Source organism: Taudactylus pleione, unplaced genomic scaffold (assembly GCF_031769625.1).
Source record: "Taudactylus pleione unplaced genomic scaffold, aTauple2 ptg000117l, whole genome shotgun sequence".
NCBI lineage: Eukaryota > Metazoa > Chordata > Amphibia > Anura > Myobatrachidae > Taudactylus > Taudactylus pleione.
The window spans coordinates 17,232,990-17,246,408 of record NW_028284519.1 but is presented as its reverse complement, the minus strand read 5'-3'; the positions used below and the strand labels follow the sequence as shown (position 1 = coordinate 17,246,408).

The window sequence follows — 13,419 nt, the reverse complement described above, 5'->3', positions numbered from 1 at the left end:
CCATCAGCAAGTAATTGTTACAGATACAGGAGGAAAAAAAAGGAGCATAGCACTTTTCAAATAGGAGATAGGAGCCTTCTAGCACTTTGCTGCTTACAAGCCTTTGCTGGAAAGTCCATTTGCAAATCCAGCTGTCTATTTATATTTTGTTTAGATGAGCAGAAATTGCTAAAACATTCATTTACTTTGTCTTCACTGTTGTTCACAATGCAAATCTCTGTTCAGTTGTATAAATATAAATGTTGATATTATCAATATGGTAATTACAGTTTTCTCAGTGATTATTAGATTATATAATAATCTACTTTTTGAATAACATTAAAATCTATCATCTATCTATCTATCTATCTATCTATCTATCTATCTATCTATCTATCTATCTATCTATCTATCTATCTATCTATCTATCTATCTATTAACAAAAATGGGCACTCAGCAATCTTCTAGAACTATTTATCCAACACTTGAAGGCAATCTTCAGGCAAAGGTCGACGTTTCAGGGCAAAGGTCGACATTTCAGACCTCCTTAGTCAGCAGACTAGTATATATATTGTATACACATTCTATTGGTAGAAATATTGCTGGCAGAATGAATATATTTTTTAATCGATCATTTGATTTTTATCTACTGTTTCATTAATAATAGAAGACATTTTTAAATCGAAGCAAGGCCACACATACTGTACATATATATACACACACACACGTACTGTATTATTGTGTTTATTATAATATTTCCATTATTTAGCTGCTTATATGTATGTTATAATTGTTCTCTTAATTGGTTGTAGGTTCTTCTATACTGTGAGTTTGTATTGTGCATACTGTATGGAAAATATTGTTAGTACTAACATCTGATAAAGACATTTCTTTGAAACATATTTGTGTTTCATACAGTATTCGGCATATTATTTTTATTTGTCTTCATTCATTAGAATGTTTATTAACTGTAGGGCTATGTTTATCTGTCCCCCTTTTCTTTTGTATCCTGTTTATATGTTTTCCTAGTTATAAAATCCACTATCAGCAATTAGAATGACATCTCTTGATGGATAGTATGCAATTTCAAGAAACCTTTATTTTATTTTCTCCCAAGGTCCCCTGAGACGTTCAGTTTAATTGTATTGGTTTCTATGCCCTTTGGTGGCAGGAACCTTTTGCTTAGTGTTTTATTAGGTATCTCTCAGTATCAACTTTTCCTATTTTTAAATCAGTGAATTTACTCCTGCAATTTTGCTGAGTAGAGTCTAAATATTTCCGAAGTGTACCTTCAATAGAGATACATTTCTAGGCTCGTTTTATAGCCCTGTTAATTCAGACATTTGACGAACAGTCTATTAAGTACTATTAATTTTTCAGAAATAATGTCTGTCAAATTGGAAAACTATGACTTTATATATAAGAAGCATTCTTATTATATAATTATTTAACCTATACACATAAAGTATGTGCCTGAACGGAGGGGGGGGGGCAAGGGGGGCGACATGCCCCCTTCAACTTTTGAGAGGGGTGGGGGTGCCAGGGGCACACTGAGTGCACTGCTCAAGTGCAGTGCATTACTGGGAGCTGAGTAAGTCCCACGAGACACCACAAAGGGTCAGAGAGGCATGTGCTAAGCTCTGATTGGTGGAGCTCATCACATGCTTCTCTGACCCATGGAGGAGATCAGCAGCAGCCTCATGGGGAAGGATTCATCAGAGCCAGACAACAGTTCCTCCTGGGCAAGAGTTTTCTGAATGCTGAGGAAGAATGAGTGCCCCGTAATGAACAGAAGCAGTGAGGTATTTACTATGTTGGATACACATGCACACATGTATGTAACATGTCTGACTTATTAGGGACTAAAGTTTAGGGAAAATACATTTTCATATTTATTTTTGACCATATTTGCCAATTTACAATACATACTATTGACACATCCTATTGTATTAGAACTTTTTGTTGTTGTTTGTTTTTGGTCATAATAAGGTGAAGTCTGAGCATGTCTTTCTCCTCTGGGTGTAACCAGCCCAGCATAGTGTGTGTAGCTGTGTCTGATAATAAATCCCATGTGTGGCATGGATACAGTGAGTACTGCACCTATTGTGCTAAACTATTTGCATTATTAGTTGTTGCATGAATTGCTGGATTGGAGGGATTAAGAGTCCCTATGTCTGTATTTCGGTGACTTTGCAGAACTTTTAAGGAAATGCTGTAAGATAGCTGACCAAATAAATGTGCTGAAAGGAAAATACCATCTATTTGCAAATAACTAATCAGTGAGAAGAGCGGGCTCCCGCTGGTAATGAAAGTTAACTCAGGAACACACTGTGAATAGATGAGAGAGATAATTTCTACAGCAATGGAGCTAGGCAAGGTGTTATCTAAATGTAACAAGTCGCTCTAATAATAGCAATAGAGTAAAGGAATGAGCGCTCTAGTTGAGTCAATATAAGAATAACTAGGCAATGAATGAAAGAACAATTGTTTTGTTACAATATATCAAGTACTGTATATCTGTAAGCAAAATATAATAATCTGCTACAGTAGACATAATATAACAGAGAAACAAGAGCTTTTTCAAACTGCATATGTTGTGATTGTGAAGTATAATGATTATGAAGCTTTCATCAAAGCCTATTTCGATAAATGATCTTTATTAAAAAACATAATTATTGATTTCTTAACATGTTTCATCATAAAAAAAACTTGTGCAGATTTCCTGAGCAAGGAATGAATCTGCTTTCATAACTGATTACAAATTATATCAAAATTAAATGTACCAGAATTAGAATGATAACACTATTCTATATGCCATACTAATTGGTGATAAATTACAATCAGATAATGCAAAATAAATAATCTACTGGGCTTAACTGGGATTTCAATTTGTTTATTTGCACAACAGTTTGCTATAATTGTGGTGTATATAGGCGGTAGAAGTAGCATTTTAAGGAAAAAAGCAATAACACACTGAATTTAGCACATTTTTGGACTCCAGTGTCCCTATACAGAATACCTGTCTTTCCTCTGTCGGTGTAGTTTTAGTTTCATCCTGGTGATAAACCTCTATGTTTGATACATCAAAGAACAAAGGATGAGCAAAAATAATGAATCATTTTATACCTCTTGTACACCAAAGTGCCAATGTCTGGTCCGAGAGTTGGAACACTGGGCCTGATTCAGAGCCGGACAAAATCAGCCGTTCGCTCGTACGCATTCGATTGTTTTAAACCACGCATGCATCCGGTTCTCATTGCGCATGTGCAGCCGGATCATTGCGGTCATTTTTCGTTCGCTCGTATACACAGCGAACAGGAAGTGACCTATGTAATTTGATTGACAGAATGTTCCGTTTATGGGTGGTAACGGGGGTGGAGATGAGTAAACGCAGGCGTGGCAAGCCGTTTTTTGGGCGTACATGTACTATCTTGTGCGAACGTCCAATTTGGACGGTCTTTTGGATACGTCACTGTGTGATCCAGTTTCCATTATGACTGCTCGTTCAGCTTGTGGTAGGGTATTGGATCTCACAAAGACGATGGTTTCTTCATAGCTCCCTTAGCGAATCGATGTTTTGCTATTCTCCTTTACAAGGCACAAGACCAATCACCTAATAATTGGATCACTTGCGAGAAGGTGATTTTCAATGGCCATGATTTATTAGCTAAATTTGGAACGCATGTTGTGTTCCTATTTGTTTGGGTTTTGTAATCACAGCAATCACAAAATAAATATTTATATAAACTTTAAAATGCTTGATTTATTTGCTATATTCCGTACGCATGTTGTTGTCAGATTTATTTTGTTTTTAAAAAGCCCAACACATTTTTTTTTTTATGTATAATTTTTTTGTACATTTTGGTTACAATACAGAAAGACAATCAGCTACTAATTGCTTTGCTTGTGTTATTGTTTACCTACCTGTTACCTTTTGTTTTTTGGATTTAAACATTTTTTAAAGTATATGACCTTTGTTATGTATTTAAGTATGTTTGTTCCAGTCCCTTTTCTCCATTTGCTAATGAATTTGACACACATATTTTTTTTTAGGGTTTTTATTTTTTCAAAAATTAACACCCAAAAGAAAAAAAAAAGATGCTTTAACCCAAAATAATAATAAAAAAAAATAATAGGACTGCCCTTAGATTGTAAGCAGGGATACCACAGTGTATGCATATAGGGCACATTTTAACAAAATAATTGCAAACATGAAATACAAAATACCTGCAGGTTCAGGGCCAGGTTGGCCCAGATCCTCTACCTCAGAAGAAGTGGGCCAGTGGATGGCCGAAGAAGGTGGGGAAATGTCCGGTGGGGATAAAGAGGAGGGAGTGGAATCGGGAGTGGGTGCATCAGGGGAGGGTGTGGGAATGTGGATGGGTAGGACAGGGGAGGGAGGGGTTATTTGGATTTGGGGAGCAGGAGAGGGAGGGGAAATAGGAATGTCCAGGTCAGGGGAGGGTGGAGAAATTTGGGAGGAGTGGGCAGGGGAGGAGATGGTGGGAGTTGGGGAGAGGGGTCGGGCAGGCCTCCGACTCCGTCTATGGATCCGCTCCTGACCTAAATGATGTATAGTTTGTAATATTAGCAAATATGTATAGAAAAAAACATTTAAAATGTAATACATTAACCCAAAAGAAAATAAAAATTAAAAATCAACAACATTAACAAGGTCTCATTTAGCCCGAAAAAAACGCATACTGCACACATGCACACGCATTAATGCAAATTTACATTAGCAAAGACAAAAAGCAACAACAGATTGTCATAGATATATTAACATTCAAATATCCACTTTCGCTGACGGATCCTCATCCGAAGATGCGCAAGCAGGTGTGGGGACCGACGGCGTAAATCCAACCACCGGCGCTCTAATTGGCCAATGGTCCTCTGAAAGCCCAATGCCCGCAGCCTGCGCCGCACCACCGTGTATGCCCGTCGCTTGCGTTGGTTGGTGACGGGGGGCGGCATGTCAGTTATTCACTGATCCAGCACTTCAGTGAGCACCAGCAGCTCACGCCGTGTAAAAGCACTGGCTCTCATGATGGCAATGTTTTTTTTTTTTTACACAAATCAGTTTTATTACAGGGACCCCTAAATTTTGATTGGCTAATGTACTTTCATAAATAACATGAAGAATTCTATTGGTTAATGTGTGAGTCATGTGAACAACCCCTAAAAATATATAGTGACTTAGGATTGGCTTGCTGCATTTGGATGCGTTAGCAACAAGCCGGAAATAAAACAATTTCTAAATTATAAACCAAAATAAAAGCTATTAAAAAACCTAACAAACAGCCTTTGGATTGAAAAAAAACAAGTTTGCCATTAAAAGCGGACGGATTCTACGGACCAAAATTAACACAAAACAAACAATAAAGTTTATTGACATTCAAAAAAGAAACAAGATTGAAAACATTCGACCAACAATTAAGTAAATTAAGGTATTGATTGGCACCAATCGATTCACGGATGTTTGACGAAGGAGAAACAAGGCAATCGACAAATGACAGGCCTACTTCCGGTCGTACTTGTACAAGCAAACACTTCATCAAAAAACGAGTAGTGCGCTCGCTATTTCGGTGCTCGTTAGCTAGAGGAGGAGTTGTGGAAATATGGGGCGGAAGACTCGCTACGAGCGAACACACGTGCGAGCGCTTGGTTTGACATTTGGACAGTCGTACCTACTGTGGGCGAACGGCTTATTGCGTATGGCTCTGAATCAGGCCCACTGTTCCAATCCGGATCAGACTTTGCACAGAAACCTTTGATATTGTGGCGCTGACCAGGATATTCCCGAGTCGACGCCGTTCACACCGGAGCCGGGTCTGCAGTGATATGGAGCTTCCATCATTGCAGTGGATGCTTGGAGATGACATTATCTCCAAGCACCACTGAAGCCGGCCAATCGGGTAGCAAGTGACACGATCCTGGTCATCGTGACCCGGATTGCGCCATTTACACTACAGGATAGCATGGGAATGACCTTTGGCCAACCCTGCAAAATACCCGAGTTGGATCCCTGGGTCCCTGGACCAGGGTGGATCCATTTAGACAGACAAAAATCCTGGGTGGATGTTTATGTCGATGTAAAAGGGGTATTAGAGCAGGAATGAGCTTTTGGGTGATGTAGACGCTACTAGATTTAAAGAAGCAAATTTTCAATGGGCAAAACCAGACACCTGTTAAAAATTTGTCACTTGTATCTAAAGGCTAAATTGTGAACGTCTCATGTCTCCCTGCAACTCGCAGGCTATTATATTTACTCCTCAGACAGATATGCTTGTAAGTGGCCACTAAGCCATTGCTAAACATGCAGGTGATTCTCGTCTGTTTTATGAACATTCTGTAAATACTTTAATAATCAGTTTCAAGCCCAATATAGCACAAAACCATGATGCACATTTGACCTCTGACGGGAACAGGTACAACCAGGTACATGTCATCACCCATACAAGCTACTGCATGTGAGTCAGAGGGGGTAAGCAGAGTCCTGGAAGCAGTAGATGGTCCACAGCAGGTGAGTAGATTTATATCACTCAGCAATGCAAGTTTTTCTAGAAGAGCAGATGTGTTTATCTGTCTTCAATTCAAATGAGTTCAAGCATGTGATACAATTCCACAGTGTTTTGACTCAAGCACATTTTAAGCACCTAATAATCTCCACATTATGGTAATGATTATTAACTAGCTTTTTGTCAGCACATTTTTGCAAATAAACAGCCTGTACATCAAAGATGATTTTTGTCTATATAATGCCACACTGGGAAAAGCACCAAGTGTTTATGATATTACACTAAACCACTAAACCAGCAACATTTAAAATAGACCACTAGCAAGCACAGCACGTGATAGCAGAACAGATTTTAAAACTGCAATATATGTGTAGAAGAAACCAAGACCTCGGATCTTGGAGAGTGATAAAGTGGTGAGAGATAAAGTACCAACCAATTAGCTCCTAACTGCCATTTTTCAAACACAGGACCTGATTCAGACCCATTCGCTAGTTGCGGCCGCTCGCTCCCAGCGTATGGAAATTCAGCTAAGTGACGTCAAGGCAGCCGCTCACACAGCAAGATATAAGTACGCACACTATGTCTTGGCGAGCGATCACTTTGTGTTTATAGATGCCCACCAGCCTGTCTTTAGCCACCCACTAGCATACGCCATCTCCAGGAGGTATATACAACCATCGGTACATCGGGAACCATCAGATCAGACAGCAGTGCTTGTAGTTGACTGTACCCTACCGCAAGCACTGCGAGCAGTTCTGTGTAAAAATCTACCAGGTGACGTGTACTATGACACTGCCTGTTAATTATGCACGCCTCTGAAACGGCGTTGAAACACTCTGGCACGCATGCGTCCGCAACTCCACTCCCCCGTTACTACTGCCCTGCCCCTGTTACCACCCACAAACAGCCTCTCCTGTCACTCATTCCACTGGGCTGTCCTGGCAGGGCGAGCGAGCACATAACGATCACTCATACTAGTTTGCGCACGTGCACTGCGAACTATATGCATGCGCACATTAGCAAACATCGTCTGCAACGAGCAGCCGCTTGCTAGCGAACAGGTCTGAATCAGGTCCACAGTCTCCGGGGCCAGGGACTCTAGTCCCAGCAGCTCCCCCTGATGGTGACCCTGTGTGTACCCAGCATTAGAATAAGCCCCAAGATCTCATACTGTATCTAATCAAGCACAATCCCTTATGAAAATGTATAATTTCTCACAGAAACACGCACCATTGTTGTACAGTGTATTCAAAATCTGAGCAGTTCAGTTTGTGAGTCTGACTTTTACCAATCTGATTTAGAACTTGACTTTACTTGAAATATCCCACAAATGCAAAAAACTTTAATAGTAATATTAGTATAATAAATGAAAATGTATTAATTTAATGGGAAACACAGCCCAATGTTGGTTATTCCCAGGAAAAAAACACTTGACTGAGTAGCTATGAGAGATAAAAATGACTGATAAAGCCACTCACATCTATAGTAAGAGGACAGGTTGTGAAGAATGAAGCTGAAGTCAATGGTTTGTAGAATGTAGAATTTTGAGGGATAAAGCTGAGTCAATAAACAGACAAACAAAACAAGGGGTTTGGTATATTCTGTTGACATTAAAATGTTGACAACGAGAATGGAAGAAAGAAGCAGTTGTATCTTATAAGCACACTTCTTGATTTAATTAAAATATAACTTTTGTTGATTTTTTCGAATAAAAGACTCAAACCTAGTTTCTTGGTTTGTGTCAATGGTCAGTGAAATATACTGATAAAAATACACAGTAAAAAAATGTTTGAGTGTTAGTGCTTAAACAAATATTAGTAAATTTAAAAAGCCATCTATTGTTCTCGTGTCTTTTTTTTACAATTTATTAACAGTCTTTATGTGCACTGTGCACAATTAAATTTTATTAGCGGTATTCCACAAGTAATACTGGTTGTTTATATAGTCATACGTGTGGTATCTTATATGGGTTGTGTAATACGTCAATATTATTAATCCATTCATTATAGGGTGGATTACATTATTAGATTATTTGATATATATTAACAATGTTGTGAGCTCAACATCTGTGTATGCTATTGAGGCTGGAAAAATATCACAACATGGATTTAAAGCTCGTAATGTGTTTGCACACGAATCACTCATATGTGATCCACATATACACACAGTAATCCCACAAAAGGTCTTATTCCTTTGGTACATGTAAATTCCTTTTGAAGTGATCCACTATTGCTGAGACAACTCCTATTCCATGGTAAAATATCAGGTAAGTATACCTATTATGTAGAGGTCCTTCTATAATTCCCCTATATAGTTATATTTTAATTAAATCAAGTAGTGTGTCTATAAGATACAACCGCTTCTTTCTTCCATTCTCGTTGTCAGGTTTTTGATGGTTGTCTAGGCCTACGGTATAAGTTGATACATAAATAAGGGGTTCATACAAGGCATTTGGAATATATAATATTATTCATTAATATTATTCATTTTTGTGTGCAGATATATCACTCTTGTTGCATATTGGGACATTAAAATGTTGAAATGGTGGAATGCTTGGCATGTCAGCATTGACCACGTTGGCATGAATCACGTTGTCACTGATGAAATGTTGACATGATTAGAATGTTGACAAAACATTAATTGTGATCCAGTGGGGACTTGCCTGGTTTGGATGGTCTGGCAGGCTCCAACAGTGTCTTCTGGGTCTGGCAGTCAGTTGATGGTGACTTACAGCTGTTCCTGCAGCAGTTCCGGTGGTGAGTATCACTAATCCTAACTCCTAACCTTCCTCCTAGTGCCTAACCCTAACCATTCCCTCCTGTAGCCTAACCCTAATTCTCCACTGCCACAGCCTAACCCTAACCCTCCATTCCATACAGAAAGTTGACATTGTGAACATTGATTGAGGGCCTTATAAAGGCTGCATATAGGTAAGGTCCTAATTGACTTCATTTTTAAGTGAAAGAAAATGTGCAGTTGTTACTGTTGTTGGTGTACTGGAACCTATTGTCTGTAGCTGTTATTGTGGTGGATCTTCAAATGTTCAGTTGTCAGTGTTGCTGTGTCAACTGTAATCTGTCTTCTTATGGAAAAATCAGGATGAATGGGCTCTTTCAGTATGGAAGGTGCTGAACGAGATCAGTTCCTAGTAGAGATGTTTGCCGACACCTGCGTTTTGGTTTTGGTTCTAATTCATTGTCAGGTTTTGGCTTTGGCAAAACTGCCCTCACGTGTTTTTGATTTTGTTTTGGATCTGTATTTTTTTTTTTAATTTATCAAAACAGCTAAAATCACATAATCTAAGGCTGTTTTTGTTCCTACAATAATATTAACCTCAATAAGATTAATTTCCAGTCAATTGCGACTGGAAATACAGCTCATAATATTGTTTTCATCCAATTTAGGCCAAAAGGTTGCACCGAGCTAGCTGGCTGACTAAGCTAAGCGATAGCAGTGGGTGGCACAAACACATGGCAGTTCAACTTCAAACATGGCACATCTAGGAAACAGGGTAGCACTGCAGTGGAAGAGAAGATGGCAGTTTAATATAAACTATACGATGCTATAGAATGTGTTCATTAACCAAGAACTAGATCAGAGGGCTGAGGGCAGTACAGGGAAATGGAGGGGGAGTATGTAGTGGAAGAAAGATTGATTGATTGATCAATCATTATTTTATGACTAAAAAACAAACAATCAGAGAAGTGTAAAATTCTATTAAACAACAAGCACCCAAAATGGATCAAAGTGGTGCATTAATTAATTGATTCAATGATTAATTAATTATAATTGATTGATTAAGAAAATTGATAAAAATAAAACAAATACAACAATTTATAAAAATATATATTTTTTAACAAAAATAAACTGCCCACTGACTGCAACACACTCACAGATACAGTAGTATAAGGCAGTGGCCCTTGACCTACTGACCGTAACAGACTGTTATATCACAAACACAGTATCACGGCCTGAAGTTTTTATTACAAAAAAATATAATTTTTTTTCAACAAAAAAAACTGTGGCCACCGACTACGACACACTGCACAGCAATTATTAGGTGGTGGCCCTTGACCTACTGACCATTACTGACTGTTATATATCACAGACACAGTATCATGGGCTGATGATTTTATCTTAAAAAAAATATACAATTTAAATTCAAAAAAGTGCACACTGACTGTGACAGCACAGATAATTTAAGGTGGTGGCCCTTGAGCAACTGGCCGTTACTGACTGTTATATATCACAGACACAGGGCCTCATTCAGAGGCGGTCAGAGGATGCAAGCGGTCGCTCAGAAACTGGGCGGCCACTTGCATCCTGACCGCCCGCCTTTTTTTTAAGCAACACACACAAGTAATATTATTAATATTAAATTATGTTCCTGCACTATAAAAACAACAAACAATGATTTGCTGACTGCCTATCCAAAAAACTAGCTCGGCCAGTATTACCTAGGGGACTGTCATTGATGTGGGTGGCACTGCCCATCAAAGACAGTGTCACTAACTGTCACTACACTAGCTAACTATTTTACCTTCCTTCCCCTCCGGCGGTCCTGTTACAAATCACGCCGAATCACAATGGGAAGGACTTATATCGGATCCAAAACAGCGGCTCAGACCTCCTCATTTAAAATAAGTTTGGGCGGGTTTGGTTTCCAGAAAACCCTACTCACTCATCTCTAGGTCCTAGTGACTTGAAGCAACGCAAAGCAGCACCCTGATAATCTTGCGGATAACTGTATATACCAATCAGCCACAATATTAAAACCACTGACAGGCGAAGTGAATTAACATTGATTCTGTCCTTGCAATGGCACCTGTTAAGGGATGGGATACTTTCGGCAGCAAGAGAACACTCAGATCTTGAAGTTGATGTGCTGGGAGCAGGAAAAATAGGCAAGCATAAGCATCTGAGTGACTTTGACAAGAGCCAAATTGTGATGGCTAGATGACTGGGTCTGAGCATGTCTTGTGGTGTGTTCCCAGTATGCAGTGGTACTTAGTACCTATAAAAAGTTGTCCAAGGAAGAACAACCAGTGAACCGGCAATAGGGTCATTGGCACCCAAGGCACGGGATGTGCTGAACAAAAGTAGTCCAAGCCACGGAGGCCCCACCTCACAACTTACAGGACTTAAAGGATCTGCTGCTGGTGCCAGGTACCACAGGACATCTTCAAAGGTATTGTGGAGTCCATACCTGGATGGGTCAGAGCTGTTTTGGGGGAATGAGGGGGACCTACACAATATTAGATACCGTAGGTGGTTTTAATGTTATGGCTGATCAGTGTATATACCAGGTGTACTGATATGAATAGAGCACAATTATATGGTTGCTCATCAAATTACTGTATGTTCATCTACTGCCTCTACAAAAAGTAGTCTGGAGCTCAAGTATTAAGAATATCAAGAAAGAAAAGATGCAGAGGTACTGTACACTGTATTATTTCTTGATGATTGTTAATTAACATACACCTTACATAAAAATGAATAACAATAAAAATCACATTAAATAATGATACAAAGAGAATCACAATAGACAACAAATATAAAATCCTACTATTCAATTAACTGTAATCACAGATTTAAAAGTCACTTGATCTTGTTAAGACTTGTGCAAATTTGCAATGAAGCAAGACTTTCTGATTATTCCAGTAGTGATGTACTTAAATTAATAGGGAACCATCCATCCTAATGTTTTGTGGGTTAGCATTTAGTTAATATCCATGCAACGCAGTAGAGAAGATTAACAATCTCTCAGTTCGTATTCATGCAACCATATGTTAAATAACCAAGACTGTCTGTTTACCAATAGAATGTGGAAGAAATTCCTATTAAAACAGCCAATGTCCAGATATTCATTGTCTTTATTGTCAGTTTGTTTTCCCCTAATTGATTGTTATGCTTTTTAAGTATTGTATGAAAAGACTGGATTCATGAGCACTTGTTATGAAGATACAATTTTGCTGATATGTTGGAAATAGTTTTTTATTTTTTTATCTTTCTACTTAAACTTAATCAAAATACGTATTCCGTAAACAATGTGGCATGGCTATTTAAATGTTAATTATATACAATATCTTTACTAACATATTTGCTAAACCCATTTGTTATCACTGCTCTTTTGATCCTCAGGATAAGTAATCTCCAGTCAAAATCAAACCATAAATCATAAATTCTGTTGATAATCAGAGATTACATGTTGGTAAAACCCTTGTTTCCCCCAAGCTTCATCCCAAAATCCTGCAGTGGGGACATGATTGCCAATTTTCTGAATTCTCCAAAATCAAAATCAAGAAAACCTTGGAGTACATTCTTAGGGGATATTGTTGGCCTACTGTTTGGACTGATGTCTAAGATTATGTTTCAGCAGGTTTTCTTAGTGCCGAACACAAAATAACTAGACAAGCTCATTTGACTTGCTTACTTCCACTATTATTTCCAGAATGTCCATGGTCATATCTACTGATGGACTTCATTACTGATCTATTTCTAAGTCATGGCTACAATTTCTTCTCAGTTGTGGTTGGATAGATTTTCTAAGGCTGCATACTTTGTAACTTTTTAATTCCTTCTTTAGGTTCTCAAATTAGCTGCATGTTTTACCAAAGAAATCTTTCAGTTACAAGACTTTCCACTAGAGGCAACATAAGATCTAGGGGTGAAATGCTTCTCAAAGGTTTTAACACCAAGTTAAAGTCTCTTCAGCTGCTCAATCAAATGGTCAAACAGAATGAGTGAACCAGGATCTGACATTTTTTCAAATGTATGTTTCTGCACCACAAGAAAACTGGGTGCAACTTCTTCCATTGGCTGTTATCACTTACAATATTTTGGTTCATGTGGCAACTTCCTGTCACCCATTCTTATTATGATATGCTCTTCATCCTAATTTTCCTGAAATTTTAGGCTGCCC

The 13,419-nt window shown here is 38.4% G+C and overlaps 1 pseudogene; it reads left to right on the top strand.

Moving 5' to 3' along the window:
- Window positions 1-13,155, top strand: part of LOC148524662 (uncharacterized) — a 79,293-nt pseudogene extending 66,138 nt beyond the window's left edge.
- Window positions 13,156-13,419: the final 264 nt, after the last annotated feature.